At 50.4% G+C, this 23271-nt stretch overlaps 1 protein-coding gene across 4 annotated transcripts in view; it reads left to right on the top strand.

The window, feature by feature from the left end:
• BIRC6 (baculoviral IAP repeat containing 6) overlaps positions 1-23271 on the top strand; it is a 2208279-nt gene that overhangs the window by 1951921 nt on the left and 233087 nt on the right. The window lies entirely within an intron of this gene.

The raw sequence follows: 23271 nt of genomic DNA on the forward strand, positions 1-23271 counted from the left end.
GCAATGTTAAAATGCTATGTGGTTGCTCACACGGGACCCCCCCAGACCGGGAATCGCCACTTCCCGGGGCTGTGTTTAATAAATGCAGGGGCCCACGCTGCTGAGGGTCGTTAGGAGCCATCTAGCCCAACAGTTACCTCCAGTAAGCCCCACACAGTGGGATTGCTGAGAGGTGGTCAGAGGCCAAGCCCCTATTTTCTACCGCTCTGCAAACGCGCCTCTCAGCGCACTGCTCGTGGGGCGATGAGGTACCTTTGCGTCCTGACGACCTCAGGACTAAAGTGGACTTCATCCCCCAAGCAGCAGTGCGCCAGGAGATGCATTTGCAGAGTGGTGGAGAAAGGGGGCGTGGCTTGTTATCACAATTCCGCAATCCTGCTGTGTGGTACTTACTGGAAGTAACAGGAGGGGTAGATGGCCCACAAGGATGTCCTTTGGGCCAATCACCTCTCTTGAAACTTCCAGTAAGTCACACACAGTGTGATTGCTAAGAAGCCTTCAGAGGGCTCGCTCTACTGGTTGGGGAATGAAGTCCACTTTACTCCAGTGGGACCTTGGGGGCCAAGAGGACCTCCTGGGACCTCTTTCAAGTCCTGTAGGGAGTTATAGTTGGGGCCTAGTTTCTATTTAAAGACCGTTTTTTCTTTTGCCAATATCTTTGGCGCCGTTTGAGGAATCTTCGTGAAATTTTCAAAACGACTGGCCCACTCACTTCAGCTGCAGTGTTGAAAATTTCGGGGTGATTTGTCAAACGGGGGCCAAGAAAAAGGGGGGTTCCAAAACGCTTTTTCTTCAAGTTAATTTCCATTAGAAACTGTTGACCCAGCTACAGCCCGAACTGCTAAATGGAATTACACCAAATTTGGCAGAAAGGATGCTCCAGCTTTTCAATTCTTGGAAGCCCCCGGGTGGGCCAGGTCCCGGGGGCAATGTTAAAATGCGAAGTGGCGGCTCACACGGAACCCCCCCCCCCCCCAGACCGGGGATCGCCACTTACCGGGGCTGTGTTTAATAAATGCAGGGGCAAGTGCACCCACTTCCCAGTCCCTAAACCTTCCCTTTTCTTCATATCAGTCACCCCTATAGTAGGCCTACGGGCAGGGTGCATTGTAAGTATAAGGTAGGACAAGCCCTGATGTGTGTGGCATGCCATTTTCGTTTTTCACCATTGCAAGGCTACCTGTTATCCATAGGCCAGAATGGGCTGTTAGAATTGTTACAGTTTATAATCCTAACAGGCTCAGAGAACATGGTAGAAAATCGAGTTTAGTATGCCTGAACTCAGAATAATAAAATACATCTTTTAGTAAAGTTTGTTTTAATATTCTGTGTTTGCAAATACCACTTTTAGAAAGTAGATGTTTGCTTGTCTAGCCATTCAAACCTGCCTTTGCTAGTTTGTGTATTCCTATGTCTGGTTTCTGTGAGTCACAGGGCTGGGGAGTTACAGAAGACAGGCTGAGTCACCCAGTGGTGAATAGAGAGATCTGCATCTTGATGGGAGGGAGGAGTGCACCTGAACTCTGAATTGGGCTGTGCCTGCCTTCCACAATGCTGGCTCCACCTCCTGGGGAGCGCTGATGTCTCTGCCTTGCACACTGAAAGAAGAGAAGGAGTCCTGTCAACAAAGTGCTCCTGGACTGTACTTGCCTTCCACAATGCTGGCTCCACCTCCTGTGGGGTGTCTGATGTGCTTGCCCTGCTCTGTGAAAGGAAAGGAGAAGTCTGGTAAACAGAGTGCATCAGAACTGGTTTGGACTGGGCAAAGGCCCCTCTCCCTTTAGGGAACAAAGGATTTCTGGGTATAAATTTCGGGACCCTAATCCCATGAAATTAGATCCCTTTTGGACTACAAGAAGAAACCTTTACTGAAGAGAGGAACCTGAAGAAACTGAGGAAAGACTATTCCCAAGCTGAAGTGCTGCTTGGGGGATTGGCCTGCAGTGGTTACCTTACTGCCAAAGGAAGGAGAAAGGAACTTTGTAACTTTGCTTTCAACTTGTGAAGGATCTCCAAGGGCTTGGAAAAGAGCTTGCCTCCTGCTGAAGTCTCAGGGACAACAGACTTCACCCCCCAGCTCCCCAGAGTTGTTTTGGAAGTGCCTGCTGCTGTTTTGGGCCTTCTGAGGAACTGCATGTCGCAAGGAGCTGGAAGCGCGACTCAACGAGAAGAAGCATGTCGCTGTGCCTGCCGTCGCAATTCCGGAGAAAGGAGGGTGTCGCCGCTGGAACTGTCGCACTGCACCGCATCGGAGAGAAGCGTGCTGCAACGAAGCGGAAGCGTGTCGCCGTCGCTGCCATCGCGACTCTGAAGGAGAGTGTCGCCGCTGTGGTTGTCGCACTGCACCGCATCAGGAGAAGAGTCTCGCAACGAGGTCATAGCGTGTCGCCGTCGCTGTGCCTGCCGTCGCAACTCCGGAGAAGGAGGGTGTCGCCGCTGGAACTGTCGCATTGCACCGCATCGACCAAGAGCACCTCGCATCCCCGAGAAGCGCGCCACTGTCGGAGCTGCCGCCGTCGCATCTTGGATGTCGCCGCTGTAGTTGTTGCATCGAGCGGAAGCTTCACGCATCGTGGAGAAGAGCGTTGCCGCTGGAGCTGTTGCCGTCGCATCGTAAGGGTGTCGCCGCTGCAGTCCACGCATCGAACCAAGAGTTTCTCGCATCCCCGAGAAGCGCGCCGCATCTGAAAGATCTTCACGTCTTTATTTCTTTGTATCTGATCTTTGCCGCATTTTCCATCTCTGCGACATTGCTTGTCGTGGAAGCGCAACGCAACTTAAGGTACATTGACGCAGAGTGTCGCATCTAAGAACTGAACTAAGCTTAAACTACCATATTAAAGTAATCATAGTGTGTATTTGTGTCGTTTATGGTCTTGTGGTAACTCTATATAAAATCTACTTATTTTTTATCTAAAACCTGTGTGGTGTCCATTTGTAGTGTTGTCACTGGGTTACTGTATGTGGTCACAACTGCTTAACTTACAACGCCTTTGAAATAAGCCTTGATTGCTCGCGCCACGCAACCTAGAGGGTGAGCAGGGGTTATTTTAGGTGTGTTATCCCCTTGTCCTGACTAGAGGACAGGGTCCCTTTTTGTCACAGTATCTACCTGTGCCAACCAGAGACCCCCAAATCTAACAGTCCCAATTCCGTCAAGTCTACTGTCACCAAATCATCGGCGTATAGTAGGCATGTGACGTGTGTTCCATTCATTTTAGGGCAAAGACCGTTTACTTTCTTTAAAATGTTTGGTAGATCAGACGAAAATAAAGAGAATAATAAGGGAGCCAGGACACAGCTCTGTCGTAGGCTGTTCTTTATCTGAATTCTCTTTAATAGTGTCCCTATTGTGTCTAAGATCACTCTGGCCCAGTTCTGTGTATCTCCTGTATAAGAGCGAGCAGCGCCTTGTTGATTCCGTGCCACCTCAGCATATCCCACAGCAGCTTGCGATCGACCAAGTCATAAGCAGCCCAGAAATCAACAAACAGTAAAATATTCGACCCCTCGGCTCAATAGACTTCTTTGCCATTGCCTATAAACTAATGCAGTGGTCTATTGTTGAGTAGCCTTCTTTAAAGCCACTTTGCTCAACCGGGATTGTTATTTTGCTCCACATAACAGTACTTTGAAGAATACTTTCTCCCCCCACATCCAACTGGCTGATTTGGCGGCAATTCTTGGGCATTGTGGTATCATCCTTCTTATGTATCGGCCTAATTATTGTGCCTTTCCAACTCTATGGAAAACTCCCAGAGGACAAAGCCTTTTGAAAGGTGGCATGATCGATACTTGCCCACCGATCCACATTATTTTTTATTATAATTTCAGGGAGATTATCTGGGCCCGCTGCCTTAGTCCGTATGAGATTCTGTATGGTTTCTTTTATCTTCTGAAATAAAAAATACGACTGGATATCCTCGACCGTAAACTTCGGTCACGCAACCACGTTACCACCATTCAAGTTACTCAAATGTTTGGCGCTGTCATCCTGTCCAATTAGACACCTCATTTTCACCCATCACACACCAACTAAGATTGTCCCTAGGCACTACAATTTACAAATGATGTCTAAATTCTCCACTTGATGTTCGCTGCTTTAGCCTTTGCGAGAAGACATTAGAAGAGGTGATAAAGCTGATGGCATGGCAGACACGAAGGGCATGGTAAATAGTTAAATGCTTAATTCGCCAAAATGTTTCACTCTTAATGCGTTGCTAATTTACAAAAATGTACCTGTAGCTCATGATCAATGTCTGATAAAAGGCAACATGTGTGACTTTTTAGAGCATGTTATTATATGAAAAATTCGACGTTTCCACCTGACGAGGGCTCTGAGAGCATTACTGAGTGGGCGGTCATTTCAGCCATTCATTCCAATGTCATGTATTCACCTGATGCTTGGTCTATGCTGTCCCCGTTCCATTTCAACACTTGGAACAAAACAATCAAGTGAAGGTATCCTCCCAGTGACCTTCACTTGATTGTTTTGTTTCAAGTGTTGAAATGGAACGGGGATAAACTGGAGAACAAGTATGAAAGCAAAGCCTACAGTTTGTTTGATACCACGGTTATGCAAGAATAGTAGTGTGTGCCATGCCTGCCCTTGTCTTTTCTTTTACATTGCAGTTGTGTAAAGGCACAGCTTGTTTCTAGCACTAGGTTGCAGACTTCCCGAAGTTGGTAATGGAAGGGGCACGAGAATTTTATAGTTAAGGAACCTTACTTGTTGATAATGCTATAGCTCCAGTAACCCCATCATAACTATACATATTGGGGTCTGCAGATAAAAGCTTAATCAGTTAGTCAGCTAGCGATGGTGCGCCCTTGCCACTTCCAATGTCTGTTTACGTTAAGCTGTTTGTGCGGTCAAACCAATTTTAGACTACATTATCAGATCATACCATATCAAAAGAAAATTCGAATGGATTACTGACTTACTGTTGGACAAATCTACCAATTACCATTTTAGTAAGTTGTGGATGCAGGGAGGAATAATATGCTAGCATCTGTCTGATTGTCGGAAAGCACAGTGTCAGTACTTGTAGTTCTTATATATTCTTCTTTTGGACGATTGCTTTTCTCTAAATGCCAGTAAAAACATTTATGGGGAAAAAAGTATCGAAAATCGTGGGGTGATTTGAATTTGATGTGGTCTAACTGCCCTCAGCCTATCGACATGTTAGGAAATTGGTAGAATAGCCCGTGGCTCAAGCTAGGGCTTCCACGTAAAGTTGGTATAAAACAGACTGGCCATCTAATAATAATTTGGCAAACACACCTCCACTACCATGATCCCCTGTGTACCCTCCATGCGCTTGATAGTATTCAGTTTTGATGGTCCTCAGCTCAGCTAAAGCTGTCCCTGAGGCAAAACAGACCGAGCGACTTTGAAAGCAAAATTAATTGGGGAGCCATCTTCTTCCATGTTTCCAGACAAGAACGTTTCCAGTTGGTGTGCGACAGTCCTCCAAGACGTCCCTCCTCACTAGGGTTTTCTTCCATGCTTCGAGACAGGAAAATAAGGAACTTGTTTATGGATCAGTAACGGGCGTTGCTATAAAGTCAATAAGTCGGACTTGCTCTTTAAGCCCTGACTGAAATATATATTTTTAGAAAAGCTTGTATAAAATGCTTTCAAACAGAATGCTCTTTTCATGAGGCTCCCCAAAGTGAAAGCTAAATGCCTCGTAGAAACAATGCGGTAATTTTCACCATTAACGCCTTAACCGCGGCGGTTTTTCGGCCGCGGTGCGGGCGTTCTAAAGAGTGGGCGGGGCTGCGTCGGCCGTTGGCCGACGGCAGCACGCAAGGGGTTAATTGCGAATGGCCCAGTCTAGCACTGGTCTGCGGGTTCGGGCCGTCTATAAATAACTTTAGACTAAGGATGTGGCGTAACGAGGGCTGCCAACTTTGAAACTCAGGAACCAGGTTCAAGTCTCGGCGACGGCTAAACATCCTGTGTTTCTGTGCAAATCACTAAATCTCCCCGTGCCTACCAAAAATAAATTGGTCCTTATGTAATGCAACTGCTGCTCATGTAAAGACACTCCGATACCTTAGAGTCGAGTTTGCACTATATAGAACTGCAAAAAAACACTTTTAACTAAGAAGGAACACATCTCCCCTCCACCCCCTGTGACTTTGGGACTGGCTAACCAGGTTAGAGTCTTGGCGTCCTCTGGTTTTGTGCAAATCACTTAAAACTCTCCGCACCCCACAAATCTACTCCCACACCCAAAAAAAAGCAACCATATGTAACTAGTGCTCATGGAAAACGCTCCAATACCTTTGGGTTGTGTTTGAGCTATTTAAAACTACACAAAACATTGGTTGAATTGGTGAGTACATCAGGAAGGTATGTGAAATCTTGGGCCCTTGTGCTCCTTATAAGGGATGCACAGTGGGCGTTAGTGCTCTCCTGCAGTGGCTGCTCTGGTTTTATTCCCTTGCCCCTCCCCCCCCCCCTGGCCGTAGACGGTCACGCATTCCTTAGCAGCAGGGTTTAGGTGATACGAGCTCACTCTGATCTTTGCTAAACACGATCTCCTCAGGCACTTAGCGAACTATACTGCAATTCAAATTGAGTAACATTTATTTGCATTCCTAGCATACATTGACATTTAAGAGGTGACAACACCGGTTTACACTTTCTCATTAATAACTTACAAATAATAAATGATTAAGATTTGATTCTCGAGCTCCATCTGTAACAACTTTTATTGTTTGCTGATCCCTTTGCACGTAGAAACAACATTGCACCCTGTAAACTTTCAGCGCCATAAGAGATGCTCCTTAAAGCCTTGATGAATTTCTGTTGGAGTTTGATTAGCTGCAGTGGTACTCAAATAAAACAAGCATTTGCAAAGCATTTGGTCTCACATTTACGTGAGTTTAAGCTATTGGCATTGTAAATGACTGTCTTTTATTTAGGTTTTAAAGACAAAAAACTAAATAAAATGCATTGTTATTTGCAATGTCAATAGTTTAAACTTGCGTAAATACGAGACCTATTGCATTGCAAATGCTTGTTTTCCTTTGATGACATGGTGACTGTAGGGTGATAAGTATATGCTCCGTATGGCTAGCCCCCACCACAATTACATAAATAAATGGTCAAGAAGGGGTCAGACGAAAGTACAGCTGAGTGTTCCCTAGAGTTGTAGTCCTGTCTTCTTTCCTTATTCTTAAGCGCCACTAAGCGCGAAGGGGTCTAATGGACTTGCTCCCCTTATTCTTAAGCACCACTAGATGTAACTAGGGTATATATTTATTGAAAGGGGCACGTATTTCCCGACTGGTAAACTGGTTAGCAGGCTGAGTGGATTACACTCTTTCTGTTGGGGAGTTATCTGGGGTCAACTACACCCCAGGCACAGGAGTGGTTTACCCTAAGCAAACACAAACAGTTGATGGTTGGAGCTCTGAAACTTTTCAGTCACTCACCCCCAGTCACAGACCTGGGTTGAATCTATCATCGTTCTTTAGCTCACTTCGCCACCCCAGTTCAGAACCAGCTATACGCAAATCGGTCTTGACCCTGGGCCCAATGGGAACACTGCAGCCTGAACTGCCAAGCCAGGTCTTCCCTGGACCGTAAACAAGCATCCTGGGACTGGTTTCGGGATAACAACCCTCATCAGCCAGGCTAGCTTGAATCCAGTGGCAGAGTGAGCAAGGGTTTACCCTAAACCTTTAAAATGTTGCTTTCGACCCATTTTGGCTCTGATAACAGGGCATGCAAATCAAAGGGAGTGATTATAGGACTTTGTTGATGGCTCAGTTATGAGTTGCTGCATAGAAAAATGACACGTTGTGTACTAGCCCCCACTGCCATGGATATCAACTTTTGAGCTTGTTGGGAGTTCACAGAAACAGAAGGCCAAAATATGTTTGTGTGATGGGGAGAGGTAACTTGAGGATGCCAGAGTATTCAATTTCTTTTATGTTTTTTCCTAGTGTTAAGTGGGAGAAAGCAGAAGAGAAGTACAGAAGATCCTTTCTTGTTTGCTTTAAAGAGGAAAGTGTGGAATATGCTCAGAACCGGAATATATCTGCTCATACTTTTCTGCTGACCTTCTTCACCGAGAAGAGGCTGGATGTACCTAGGGTACTTGAAGTCGCTATATCCCAAGGATTGTGCTTACAAAATCCTTTTTTATGTGTAGGAACCCCGCTTTGCGATTCAGGAAAGTAATTTTAAAATGTGGGTACCGAATCGGAATTTGAAAGGGAAGTGTAGAGGGCGTTCCTTCACATTTGTGAGTCGGTATGTATTAATAAAATGCGACTGCAGTTCTGATTGCAAACTATTAATCAGTTACCGGCTCTCATGTTGAGGTGGTACCAGATTAGCAAAAGGGAAGGGTCTCCTTTGAAGCCTCTTATCCTTTGGGAATCTGAGTGGCAGCTTCGGGGGGAACAAGCAGTGGTCCAAGGAAACCACCGTTTGCTCTCACTGAAGTGTTCAAAACTGAAAACTTGTATTTTTTATTAAGGCAGCGCAGGGTCCTTTAAAGAACTCTGGCTGCTTTAATAAGATCAAAGTTTCAGTTTTGCAATGCAGTGACATGGATGATGGAATACTGTCCCTTGCAGGCCACCATCCTTGTGATTATAGCCAATCGCAAGTGGTCACAAATTACGACTTCCTAATTCATATTAATTAGGCTGGTCCTTCTGTGGCCCCCTGCGATTCCTTATTTTGAAAAACAATCTATTAATAGGTCGGGTCTAAAACTAAACCTGTTGGTCTAAAAAAGTAAGTGTGCCATTTGTGACCGCTTTTTCCAAACAGTACGTCCGGCCCATGGTTCTGACTTTCACACTTTTCTTCAAATTTTATGTATTTCAGTTTTATTTTTAATATTTAATATTAAATATCCATTCAACCAATTTATTAGAAGACATTTGTCTACTTGTAACGAGTGGATAGGGGTAGCTGTAAGTATGAAATGGGCCTACTGTCCTGTTTGAGAAACAGCTGTGCTGTTACAACCAAATTCAATTTTTTTGTTCAATTTGCCAACTAGAGAAGGGTGGAAAGGTTAGTTTTTTTTTGTTGTTTTTTTTTGCAAATTTCTTTTATTATATACATTTTCTTCTCTTCGCAGGTAGCCAACGTGTTTCGTCCTATTTTTTTATTTATTTATTTTTTATTTTTTATTTGGAAACCTCAGACATATCGCTTCAGACAATACAGATGTGGGCCAACAACCCTTCAGGCCGGCCGGGATAGATCAAAACCATCACATAGCAAAATATACAATTCCGCATCTCCCGGTCTAAAGCCACAATAAAGCAATAAATTCGAAATAGCCCAGAAGCGCGTTCATTCAGTATCAGGATAGAATAGGTTCCATTTTATGATAGGGAAGAAGGATCTGAGAATACAATTAGACAAAATACAGTTAATGCCATTCGCGGATTGGAACAGTCGCTGTCAATACTAACAGGAAACCAAAACGTGTTACTCAGAAGACGTCAGCGTACAATCACTACACGGCAGCTCGATATCCATTCACGTGGTAAGAAACATTGTAAAAGGAATGTAACATAGCTAGGAAAATCCCAGTCCCAGAGAAGAACAAGGCCAGATCCCCCCATGCAAATAGAAGTGAGAAAGGAAGAAGAAAGAGCGAAAACCGAAAAAGAATAAGGGCCATAGAACAAAGGAGAAAGAAAACAGACCCCATCCCCCAACCCCCACCCCGCATACCAGCAGAAGGCTACGGCCAACCCCCCCCTATAGGCATGCCTGTCGTCCCATCCAGGAAACCCCAGTTAGGAAAAGAAGGAAGGAGGAGGACCCCCGTACCCGGCCCCAGTCGCCCCTCCCCCCGCCCCTCCGCATCCCAGAAGAGAATGGAGGCTCCTCGAAAAAGGAGATAACTATCATCACATGTCCATCACATACCCCCACCACCATAATAATAAGCAAAGTCTTGCGTCATCACCAGAGTCAACAGGCCAAGAGAGCAATCATACAGTATTCACCCCTGGCCAGTCCGGTTAAAAAGAGGCAAACAATCTAGTCCATCGAGTTCACAGGCAGGCGATTTCAGCGACCAAAACCTCTTCTCAGGATCAACCCAGGAGTCCAGCGATGGCAGACGATTTACGGCATAGTCCAATAGTGAAAGGGTGCGGCCATGTCCCTCGGTTACGAGCACATCTATGAAAGACCCAAAGTGAATGTCAGTAACGCAAATCCGGTTGCTGGGCACATCTTCCTCGATTAGTAACCCTGTATGCCCAGGGGAGTCCGTAGTAACACACACCCGAGCCGCGACAAGCGTCCGATCTGCCACATTCTCGCCCATGCCCCCAAGCCCAATATCGGGAGCAATTGAAACAGACGAGTCGCGGAGGGGCAACAGCATACGACCCAGGGAAGAATGAAAACCCCGAGAGCCAAGAGGACATCTCTCAGTGTGTACGCCTCGTCTGCAACTTCGTCGGCCACCATGTGTCTCACCCCCGGGGACTCCCCAGGCGAGTCAACAAACAGTGTATCAGGCATCCGGAGTATAGTAGCACCAGGTAGTCTATGTAGGGGTCGGGGTGAAGTTATCGAGACTCAACCAAAAATACAGCAGCACCAACCTCAACCCTGCAATACCAGGGTGACCCACAACTCGACATCAGTCTCTGCCGGTGGACTTTTTCACCGAATGTCAGGTTACTCCGGGGATCCCACTGCAAAGATTAATGCGGGCAGTATGATTAACGCCCGGACTCTCAGGCGAGGAGAAAAGCGGCCAGATGTGTGCAGCGAGGTGTCGAGCACTTGCGCCGCACTCCGTTATCGTCAGCCAGCGAAATTACTCGAGTCGCGATCCCCGGAGGGGGAGGGGCCACCGATCTTCACCACTCGACCGCAGCCGCTGTTGTTCAGCTCGACCCCGGCCACGTCACAGCCCGAGGTCCCGGCTCACATCCCTCACAGGCCCGGATCTGAGCGACGGTATTTCTCGGCCATCCGAGGAGATAGCAAACTCGGAGTTGCACGTCCAGGCACCGCACCACCTTAGACGCGTGAGGGTATGGAAAGGACACAGGATCAGCTGCAGGATGTTAGGGAGGGAGAGGGCGAACAGCGGAGCCGGGAGTCTACGCTGCCATTTTGGATTTCGTGTGGAAAGGTTAGTTGATCCAGGAGGAATTCATATCTTCAGTTACAAGGTTACACACAGATTTCTACACCTTAATGAATCTTAGAGAAAATTTACTGAGATTGAAACTTGCCGTCTATAGATTGCAAGTGGCTCTACGTAGTAGGCCAGTTTTTCTCTGCATGTCTATATCTGAAAGATGTGATATATTCCTTACCTTAGAATATCCCCAGGTGTCAGGCTGGATCCGGAAAAGTTTTTCTGCATAGCAGTACCTCTGCGCGCCAGTAGGCGTTGTACTGCAGCTCCGCGTCCGTCCCTGGCGTCGTAGGTGCCGAGATGACATCACGGAGAGTACTTAGGCGCCACCCCTGCGCGCTGACGTCAGGTCTTTCTTTTTCCGTGCCAAAAGCGCAGATCCGGATTGAGCACGTACCTCGGTCACTTTTTGAGGCTTTTTGTCTCCCCCCCCCATTGTCTCCTGGTGCATGTAGGGATGCCCGACTTTAAGTCTTGTGGTTCATGCCACTGTAATATGTCGGTGGCGAACCCCCATGACGTCTGCCTCTACTGCCTGGAGAATGACCATGACTCCCGGCATTGTCGGAACTTCCAGGCTATGGCCCGAAGGCTTTGCGGGAGCAGCGCCGGAAGTTGCTGGAGGTCCGGCACTCATCTCACCGCCGCTCTGGGTCTAGGGGCCGCTCGCGGGACTGCTCGCGGGATCAGGGCCATTGCTCCTCGGACTCGAGGTCTTCACCTTCGGAATCCGATAAGCAACACCATAAGAAGAAGTCAAAGAAGCGTGTTCGCTCTCCGATGTCCCCCGTCGCTCCCTGGAGGCGGACGTGGGGGACGGGGGCTCCGACCCTGCGGCTCCTCTGATGCCCTAGAATCCCACAGCCTACCTGCTATACCCGGGTCCATCGGCGACTCCCGAACAGCTGCAAGAGTTTCTTGCTACCATGGACCGCCTGTTTAGGCCTCGGGCTCCCGCCGGCGCGCCTGTGGGCCCCACGGTCCCGTGTCCAGATCGTGCTGGCCTGGCAGCACCACCTTTGGCGCCAGCCCAAGAGCCACTGGATTCAGCGCCTTCGGCTCTAGCCCCGGCGCCACAAGATGCATCACAGCTGGCCCCGGTGCTGCCCTGGACTCCGGCCCTAGCGCCGCCACAGGTGCCGCTCTGAGTGCCGTTTATCCCGCCCCTGCCCAGGTTCCCGGACCATTTTCTTCCGGCCAGGGATCCACTTTGGGATCCGGCTCCGGCACGGCACTGGCTGGCGCCTGTGGCGGAGCCAGGGGCGGGGCAGGCCCCCTCTCCGGCTCCGGCCCTGCCGCTGCGGACGGCTCCTTCTACCCCGGAGCCAGACGAGGACTGGGACGGCTCCGAGGACCCCCTTGTGAGGCAGTATGACTCCGAGCAGGATTGGGTGGATGACCTTCGATGCAGGTGACCTTGATGTGTTTTCGAACCCGGGGTTTGCCTCCCCTCCGGCTACTATGGAGGAGGGTGCTTCCTACACCATGGTGCTGCGTCGAGCTGGGGAGGCCCTCCTCCTCCTCGACCTCCCTACGGTGACCCTTAAGATCAACCTCCTTACGGAGGTGCTCCAGACGGCGGCTATGTCGTCGGAGCCGCTGCTCCCTTTCAATGAGGCCCTCACCCTCTTGGCTACTTGGTTCCGGCCGGCCTCAGGGGCACCGGTGAATCAGAACGTCGCTAGGCGTTATCGTCCGGTGCCTGGTGATACCGCCTTTTTGACAACTCACCCCACGCCTGAGAGCCTGGTCATTCAAGCCTCGACATTGCAGAGTGCCTTTCTCACGGCTCCGCCGGATAAGGACTCTAAGAAGCTGGACCAATATGGCAAGAGGTTGTTCTCCTCAGCCAGTTTGGGATTGAGATCGGTTAATACCGTCTTCCTGTTGGGCTGTTACTCCCACGCAGTGTGGGATTCGGTGGCGGAGGTTCTGTCTCAGTGCTCTGAGGAGGTCTAGGCTGTCCTTTTCCAAGCGATTGCGGAGGGCAAAGATGCGGCGAAGTTTGCCATCAGGTGTGGTTTGGACACCGCTGATTCGTTGGGCAGGGCGATTTCCACGACGGTGACGTTGCAGCACCACGACTGTTTGCGTTTCACTGGGTTCTCACCCGATGTCCAGAGTTCGCTCATGAACATGCCCTTTGATTGCTCCCGTCTCTTTGGCGACAATGCGGACAATGCCCTGGAGAGCTTTAAAGACTCACGCCCCACGGCCAATTCTTTTGGTCTTTCCACTAAGCCCCCTGCCACGTCTGGGTTTCATTCCTTTCGTGGCCAGGGTAAGGGCTCTCAAGCACACTCCTCCACTAAGCCCGTGCAGAGCCAGCCCCAGCGTGGCAGCGGCTGTGGCTTCCGCAGGGGCGGGTCTGGTAACCAGCGAGCAGGTCAGACCACCTCTACCCCCCGCTGCTTCCTCTTCTAAGCCTTCCAAATCCAAGCTTCAGGGAGCACCCCACGCCAATGGGTGGCAGGGTACGTCAGCACCTCCATCACTGGTGCGCAATTACCTCGGATAAGTGGATGCTGCAGATATTCTGTCACGGTTACTCGCTCCCCTTTCTGTCCTCCCCTCCGGCCATGCCTCCACGGTACTACCGCATGTCGGGGGATCATTTGTGTCTTCTCCGTCAGGAAGTCACAGCCCTCTTGGCCAAGGGGGCCATCGAGCTCGTTCTCGGTCAGGAAGTGGTTGTTATTCCCACTTATTCCTTGTCCCCAAGAAGGACAAAGGGGGCCTGCGCCTCATCTTGGACCTCCGGGACGTGAATCACTTCCTCTGGAAGGAGAGGTTCAAGATGTTCACTCTGGCTCATGTCCTGGCTACCCTGGAGACTGAATAGTGGCGTTGGACTTGCAGGACACCTATTTCCACATCCCCGTCCTGCCGGCCTACTGGCGCTACCTGCGGTTCACGGTGGGCCAGGAGCATTTTCAGTTTGCTGTGCTCCCCTTCGGCCTTACCCATGCCCCTCAGGTGTTCACAAAGGTGATGGCGAGGGTCGCAGCTCATCTGCGCAGATACGGGGTGTCAGTTTTTCCCCTACTTCGACGACTGGCTGTTGACGGCGGGCTCGCCCCAGGCTGTCGTCACCCACCTCCAGACTACGGCCGACCTCCTGCACTTGCTGGGGTTCTCCATCAATGTGCCAAAGTCGCACCTGAGTCCCACTCAGATGCTCCCCGTTATCGAAGCGGTTCTGGATTCGACACTGTTTCGGGTCTATACTCCAGAGCAGTGAGTCTGGGATATTCAGGCTATGATTCCGCTATTTCGACCTCTATCGATATTCAGTCAGGATGACCCTTCGGCTTCTGGGCCTGATGGCCTCCTGCATCCTGCTGGTGGCACATGTAAGGTGGCAAATGCGGGCTCTGCAGTGGGACCTGAAGTTCCAGTGGGCACAGCATCAGGGCACCCTGTCCGATCACGTCCAGATCTCGGAGGGGGCTGCACGACAGTTGCAGTGGTGGCTCACGACTCGCGATTGGGTAAGCGGCAGATCCCTCTCCCTACCCCAACTGGAGCACGTAGTTGTGACGGATGCGTCCCTCCGGGGCTGAGGGGGAGCCACATGGGAGAGGCGGAGATCAGAGGCCTCTGGTCTCCAGTGGAGTCCCGGCTCCACATCAACCTACTGGAGCTGCGGGCGATCCGGCTTGCACTGAAAGCATTCCTTCCCCTGTCCGGGTAAGTGTAGTGCAGGTGTTCACGGACAACACCACCGCCATGTGGTACTGCAACAAACAGGGCGGGGTGGGGTCGTGGACCCTTTGTCAGTAGGCTCTGCGCCTCTGACAATGGCTGGAACACCAGGGCGTCACCCTGGTTGTTCAACACCTGGCAGGTTCCCTGAAAGCCAGGGCGGACAAACTCAGCCGCTGGTGCATGATGGATCACGTATAGCTTCTGAACTCGGACGTGGCGCAAGGCCTCTTTAAGCAGTGGGGAGAGCCCTGGTTAGCTCTACTTGCCACTGAAGAGAACGCGCAATGTCATCAGTTCTGCGCGTTGGAATTTCCAAGGCGGCACTCGCTCGGAGACGCTTTTCGTCACGAGTGGAGCTGCGGTCTGTTGTACGCCTTTCCACCTATACCACTTCTGCCCAGAGTGCTGAAGAAGATCCGGCGCGACCGGGCCCAAGTCATCCTTGTGGCTCCGGACTGGGCACGAAGGTACCGGTATCCCGAGCTACTCAGCATGTCAGTCGAGCCCCTGATTCTTCTGCCTCTTCAGGAGGACCTTCTGTCGCAGCAGCAGGGGACGGTCCTCCACCCAATCCTGTCCAGTCTCCACCTACTTGCGTGGAGATTGAGCGGCGACAGTTGAGGCCATTTGACTTGCCTCCTGACGTCTGTGATCTGATTCTGGCAGCCAGGCGTCCCTCCACAAAAACGGTATACGCCTGCAGGTGGAACAAATTTGTGGCATGGTGCACAGCAAATGCTCTGGATCCACTCTCTGCCCCCCTTTCAGAGGTTCTCATCTTCCTTGTTTCTCTTGCCCAGCAGGGCTCTGCTCTGGGCACTATCAAAGGCTACCTCTCTGCCATTTCAGCCTTCTTGAGGCTTCCTGATCAGCCTTCTCTTTTCAAGTCCCCTGTTGTAAATAGGTTCTTGAAAGGCATCACACAAATGTTTCCTCCTGTTCCTTTCGTGATGCCTCAGTGGGACTTGAACCTTGTTCTAACCAATTAGATGTGCGCTCCTTTCGAGCCACTTCCCAATTGCCCTCTTCCTCTTCTGACTCTTAAGACTGCATTCCTGGTTGCCATCACCTCTGCCAGGAGTGTGAGTGAGCTCCAGGCGTTTTCTTCTAAACCTCCTTTCCTCTCTATCCATCCGGACAAAGTTGTCCTCAGAACTCGTCCTTCTTTCCTGCCCAAGGTGGTTACAGCCTTTCATATCGGGCAGTCCATCACCTTGCCCACCTTTTTTTCCCCCTCCGCATCCCTCGAAAGAGGAAGAGAGGCTCCACCGTCTGAACCCAAAACTTGCGCTCTCCTTTTATCTAGACCGCACGCGTCAGTTTTGGGTGGACGACCAGCTCTTTGTTGGTTACGTGGGCGCTGAGAAGGGACGGGCGCTGCAGAAACGGACCATCTCTCAGTGGGTTGTCTTGTGCATCAAGGTTTGCTACTCCTTGGAGAAAAAGGAGCATTCTGTGGGGCTACGCACCAATTCCACTCTGGCCACGGCGGCTACTACTGCCCTGGGTCGGGGAGTCCCCTTGCAGGACATCTGCCAGTCAGCTACGTGGGCCTCGCTGCACACGTTTGCTAGACACTACTGCCTGGACAGCCAAGTCCGGAGAGATGGCTTTTTCGGCCGTTCCGTTCTCCAGGACTTTCTGGTGTGATCTTGGTTTGCAGACCCACCACCGGGTTGGTATTGCTGGGGTATCTATTCTAAGGTAAGGAATCTAACACTAACCTGTTTCTTTCAGATGCACAAGTTACTTACCTTTGGTAACAATATATCTGTAAGAAGCAGTAGTTAGTGTTAGATTCCTTACCGCCCCACCCATCCTCCTCGTTCTGCGAACCGATATCTAGGGTTAAGGACATCCCTTTCAGGGCCCAGTTTCATGGCACCAGTGTCGGTTTCTATCATGATTCTGCGTTCCTGGCGCGGAAAGCTATGTACAGAACCTCAGCGCGCGAGGGCGGCATCTAAGTACTCCGACGACGTTATCCCGGCGATCACGATGCCGACGTCGGATGCGGAGCCGCAGACGACGCCTAGCGACGCCTAGCGACGCGCAGGGGTACTGCTACGCAAAACTTTCCGGATCCAGTCTGACACCTGGGGATATTCTAAGGTAAGGAATCTAACACTAACTACTGATTCTTACAAATATAACGTTACCGAAGGTAAGAAACTTGTGCGCCTGGAGAGTTGCGACGGCTGCCAACACCTTAAGCCTAAATCGCAGCGGGAGCTCCAGATGAAGTTGCTGTTGGCACGCTTGTCCAGGTCGGTGTCGTCCCAGCGTCCCTCCCCTACCTCGGAGGCAAGGAACCGCTGGTTGCGTCTGCGGAATTGTCTTTCGCCGCGGCCCTTTGAATGTGGCTCACCGGCTGGTAGGTCTTTCAGTATGTCTTCGAGGCCTTGTCCTCCTTCCGCGGTGGGCGCTGGCTCCCTCCGGGACAGGTGCCCCTGCCAGTCACCTCCCTATCTGCTGTTTCCCAGCGCGGAGGCGACTAGTGCCCAAATGACAGCCTACGCTGCGTCGCTGCAGGCTTATTTCACCCTTCCTCCACCTCCTGTGATGCGTGCGGATCCCTTGCCTTGCGCGGGGACTTCCGCGGCGGCTCCGGCCCCAAAGGTTTCGGCTTCAGGTCGTGGGAGGGTGGAGTCGTTGCGGTGTAGTCCTTCGGAACTTCCCTCGTCGGCGCCTAGCGTCCCTGCCTCGCTGCAAATCCCTACGGGGCTCCCTGTGGTGTCGCAGGCGATCGCCGCGACTCCGGCCTTGTCCCCGAGTCTCTCTCGATTCTCTCAGCAGGCGGCTGCTTCACCAGGAGTCGAGCCAGCGCCGTTTCGGTGCCGGGCGCCTTCCTTCTTCGGCTCCGGTGGAGTCGTGGGTGGAGGCTGAAGACTGGGGCGCCTTCCCGAGTCCATCTTGGTCCTCGGCGCAGATGGCTGCCCCGTCTGAAGTCGAGATGGTGCTGTTTCGGTGCTGTGCCTTCGCCGGTTCGGCCACGGCCCATTCTCCTGGATAGCACGTGGTGGCAGCAGTCACGCTGATCAGGCGCCGATGGCGGACTCCTTGGAGCCGTGCCGGGTTCTGTATTCGTCTCCTGAGGTCCCTTCTTCGCCTGAGATCCGTCACCTGCTGGTGTGTTCCTCTCCGGAGACAGGGCGCCGTGTAGTTGCCTTTTCACCGGCTTCTTCCAGGGAAGGCTCTTTGCTGTCCCCACGGCCTAAATCCTCGAACCTTTCTTTCCGTGGCTCGTGGCTGGCTTCTCCACCGGCATCTCCGACCTCCCCTGGGATCCCTCAAGTTCTTCATTCCTCTGTGGATCCTCCTACATGCCGGGGCTGACCGCTTCCCCCTGGACTTGGGTATGAGCTGCTCAGTCTGCAACCGTCACCCACGGAGGAATTACTTTCTCCTCCGCTGCGCCCTACTGAGGCCAGTGTTACCTTTGTTCTGACTATTTCCATGGCTGCTGGTATTCTGAGGTTGGGTGAACATGTCACTCCATTTCCTACAGACAATCTCTTGGAGATTCTCCACCAGGGCTCTGGTGGACGGGAGTTGTTCCTTCCTTTTGAAGCGTCACTCCATATTTCTCTTATGGGGACTTGGGAGCGCCCTGCCACAGGCAATCCGGTGCCTCAGGCACTGCTGCACCATCATCGTCCTGCTCCCCATGACCCGGTCTGTCTTAATTTCCACACTTCTACTCAAGGCGCTCTACTGCGCAATGCCTTTCCATGTTTGCCTGTGGTGTTGCTCCCTCCGTCTCGGGAGGCCCGGTGGTTAGATTCATGGGGGAGTAATGTCTTCGCTTCTTCCAGTGCTGCCTTGAGGGTAATTAACACCTTATGTGTGCTGACCAGGGCTACTTCTAGCCTGTGGGATTCTGTGGAGTCCCTTCTTTTTCATGTCTCTCATGAGGGGGCCCGTGCTGATCTGGGGGGCCATGAGTTGGATGGTATAGATTTGACCGCGTTTATTCTTTGTGCGGCTTTGTATGTTGCCGATGCTGGTGGCCGTGCTATGGCCACTTCTGTAGCTCTCTGTCCCCATGCTTGGCTGCGCGATGCTGTTTTCCCTGAAAACATCTGAGAGCGTCTGGTCGACCTCTCTTTTGACGGGCTCCTGTTGTTTAATACTCATGCAGCCTCCGCCATTCAGCGTCTTCTTGCGGGGCTCCGTCATCCTCCTCATACTCCTCGGTAGGTTGGTTTGCTGCTTCTCCTGGTGCTTGGTGGAAGACGTTATCCCACTTGCTCCTGATATTTTGTTTTTGGAGGGCTGTTACACTTTCTGTGACGGATACTGTGCCCTCGGGTTCTTGGTTGGCCGCGCTCTTCAGTAGGCTGCTGGTTCAGCCCCTTTTTTGGTACGAATGTGTTTTCTGGCTGACTACTAAGCCTTTTGTGGTTTCTGTCGCAGATCTATGATTTTGTCCTCTGATGCAGGATTGTTTTTTCCCCTAAGAGTGGTTCCCATGCGTTCTTGGGACGTGTCCTACCCTATGTGGGGTATATGTAGCTATCGTATTGCTCTGTCTTGTGCGGGGAGGGTATGGACTTCCCCTAGCGGGTTCATCGCCCTTCCTGGTGTTGCTGCATTACGATGGTGCGGTGTTTGGTCCTTACTGGGGCGTGGCTAGGCCTTCTACGGCGTTGTGCCGCGGTGCTTTGCCCTTTGCCTGCCGTTTGGTCTGGATCTCTATCTTGTGTTTATGAGGGCATAGTTTCCTGTGTTGATGGCCTGGTCTGTCCTACTTGTTACTCCTCATCTTCTAGCTGCTTTCACTACTTAGTGGATCGGTTCTGTCAGGGGTGGTCCCCTTTAGGGGTCGTTAGGGACAGTTTACTAGCCTTGCCCTTGTTCTTAGCCCGACGTGATATACAGTAAGAATGGATGGTAGGTGCACAGCACTTGTTGATTATGTGTTGACTTGAGAAGTTATACTGGAGAGGGTGCTCAGGGCGTTTAGTTTTGTGGCATTGTCAGCAGCTGGCTGTCCCCGCCTGCTCTTCTGTTCTGTGGCCGGCGACCTTGGCGTTCCTGCTTTTTGTCCTGTGGGGCCATTATGAGCTTCCGTTCTTCTGCTGCCTGCTGTACTGCTGAGGCGTTGTTCAGTCTTGTCTTTTGGCTTCAAGCTGGGATGGGCTCAGCGGCCCTCTTCACTGGGTATGTTTCCCGATGATGGGCTTGGCATATTTCGGCCTCTTCTCCTTGAATTCTGTAGGTGGCTCTTCTTCCTCTGCGCTGCCTGTACCTTGGGGCATCCGGTGGAGGTCCCTGGTACGTTGAGTGGGCTTGGGGGTGTTCTGCCACCCCTCCCCCCCCCTCCTTTGTATTGCTTTCTCCTGTTGGTGAAGGCTGGGTTGCCTCTTTTGTCGTTCTAACACATCCCCTGTGGGGCATGGGTTCCTACACCATGTTGAGGTTCTCTTCGACTTGGGGCCTGTGACTCATCCCTGCTGCGGTGGACGGGGCTATTTTCCCTGTTCCCGTAGCAGGTCCCCTGTTGAGGGGTCTTGGGCTCGTCTGAGCTGGAGAGGTCTTCTCGCAGAACCCTCCCCCTTTTTGGGGTATGGCTAGGGTATCTATTCTACGTTAAGGAATCTGCGGCTAGTAGTCTATCAGATGTACGAGTTACTTACCTTCAGTAACGATTTATCGGGTAGAGACAATTCTAGCCGCAGATTCCTTCACGACCCGCCCTTCATCCCCGTTTCTGCGAGGACCCTTCTCTGTCTTCTACACTCGCCTGCTTCAGGGCGGCGGTCCTCTGCGAGTGCCTTTTCTTACTCCCTCCCTGGAGGATGCTCGCCTTGTTGTCGTTGCTCCATTCCTTCCTGGTGATTGGTGTGCAAATGCCTGGGTACTTCTGCGCCCATGCATTTGGTCTCCAATGTAGGTTTTTGTGTCCTGCTAACTTGTGTTGCTTGCACTTCTGACTCTTACGGTCGTTGTAATCTCCCTCTCTCCCCTGTCCCTCCTTCCCCTTGGTACCTTCCTTCCCCCCCCACTCTCCTTGGAACGTTCTGCTGGAGTCTGCCTTAGAATGTTGGCAAGCCTCTGGCAGACACGGAGAGCGGATGACTGAATAAAGACGTTCGTACTTACCACTGCTTCAGCGTCTTCTTTATATCACTGGCGACGAGGATGGGATGACAAGAATTCTGTTTTCTAATAGTATACATCACTTGATGAGCCTACTTGCGTATAGTTCATATTGACTTTATCTTTCTCAGTGGGGATAGCTTTGTAAAAGTTGGTCTACATGTTCTCAAGTCTCTATTACACCCTCTGTTCTGCTTGCTTTGTGTTCTCTCCTGCATTTTTGTTTCAGGTCTACAGCTCGTTGTATTGGTCATTTTGACTCCTACATGCATGAAAGGGAACCCACGTGTTAGCCCTTGCTGTAGGGAGATGTGTTGTAGTCTTCCCTCTCAGTGTATTCAGGCATGTTGTTTTCTATCTCCAGTTTAGCATGTTGGTCTGTCAGTCCTGCCTTCAATAAGGTAGTTTACCTGTTTTCCCTGCCTAAGGGAGATGTGTTGTAATCTCCCTCTCTCCCCTGTCCCTCCTTCCCCTTGGTACCTTCTTCCCCCCCCTCCTTGGAACGTTCCGCTGGAGTCACAAAGAGCGGATGACTGAATAAAGATGTTCGTACTTACCACTGCTTCAGCGTCTTCTTTACATCACTTACCTGAGCCAGCGCATGCGCTGCTCTGGAGAGACATTTATAAGCGGGTTTTCAAAGTGCTACCCACATGCTTTTTCCAGTCACCAGCTTGCTGTTAGGCGCACAAGGGCGCGCGATGTGCTTGCTTTATCACGTGAATCTGATCGCGATCACTTTCGCGCGCGTTTGCACACAACTCCCGGGCTTCTTTTCACGCATGCACCACTCGCATGCTTGTTTTTCTTTTAGCATGCGCGCACACAACTCCTGCTAGATCGCATCTTATATACGCGGAGGTAAGTGATTCAAGCGATCTCTACCCATTTTAGGAAGGGTGCATATATACTTATTTTTCGACAAGTTATATTTGTTTTCAAGGAAGGGCATTTGTCTGAGCCGTCAAATTTCGATTTTTCAGTAATGTTAGTTGTAGACAGTAGATGTGAGCCAACCTGGTATTAATGCGTATGACGCGGCCCTCTCTCCAGAACCTCTCTTTTTTTTTTACAGGGCGGAAAGAAACATATCCTCTGGTCAGAGACATGCTTTCCAAGCAAATATTGGGTTCCGTTGCGGTCTCCAGCACTCTATAAACTGTTTTAAGGCATTTGAGGTCAACAAATATAAACACATTTATCCAACTCTTGAGGCAAAGCCAGCCTTCTAATTAGAACAATGCAATCATCGAAAGGCACCTCGCTCCAGCAGGTTCGTGAAGTCCAAAGGAAATGCGAGTGTACACATCAGGATGACGAAAGTCAGCCTTGTCTCCAGCTTACACTTGGTTTCCTTCTTAAACAAACATTACCGGGTTGTTGTTTCACCATGTGTCAGCTGGAGACAAAGCTGCCTTCCGTAAAAAAGTACGTCATGCCACAGAATTCACTTTAGACGAGGCAATATAAATTGAAAAATGCATGCCCTCTATATATTTTGAAACAATCTCTCACAGTCACTAACTCACTCAATCATAGTCACTAAAAATCTGTATTTAAAACAGTCTATCTCAGTCAGTCGATCTAACTCAGTGTCTCAAAATCTACAAACTCACACTAACTTACTAACTGCCACTAACAAACTCTCACTTAAAACTGATTATAATTGTTGGCTGCCCTATTTCATAATTTCGTCAATTTTTAGGACAAGACTTATTCAATACAATGGATCATAAAATAATACACTAGTCTGCATTTAAAACTACAGTTTCATAACCTCTGTCATGCCACCTAATTGGGGCATTTCCCATATTTAAGGTTTTGTATTGTGTGCACTATGTCTCCCAGCAACACTATGTAAACAAGCATTGGCATAGCCAATAGGCCTCTCCTTTGGGACCTTATAAGTGTTTACCCATGCAACAGTTGATGTTGTTGCACCAAGGGTATTGTGCTGTATAACTAAATACTTATAAGGTCCCAAAAGTGAGACCTATTGGCTATGCCAATGCTTGTTTCACATGCTTTCTGTTTCCAGGGGGGCTGTTCTGTTGGTTGCAGACTTGCTTACAGTAGCTGTGCTCTATTCTTTCATTCCATGACTTGGTGCCTGCCACTTTTCTGGATAAGCTGTTCCTCACCTTTAGTTTCTTTCCCTTCTGTATAGCTGGGTTTTCGCACACTGTTCCAGTATTCTCACAGTTTTGGTTGTGATGGCTCCGCATTGTGGCGCGGAAAGTTCTCCAAAGAAAACTGACGTAGGCACGCCGGGTTGGGACTTATGTATCCTTGCTGACGTCATCAG

The sequence above is a fragment of the Lissotriton helveticus genome, chromosome 6 (assembly GCF_964261635.1).
Source record: "Lissotriton helveticus chromosome 6, aLisHel1.1, whole genome shotgun sequence".
NCBI classification, from domain to species: Eukaryota; Metazoa; Chordata; class Amphibia; order Caudata; family Salamandridae; genus Lissotriton; species Lissotriton helveticus.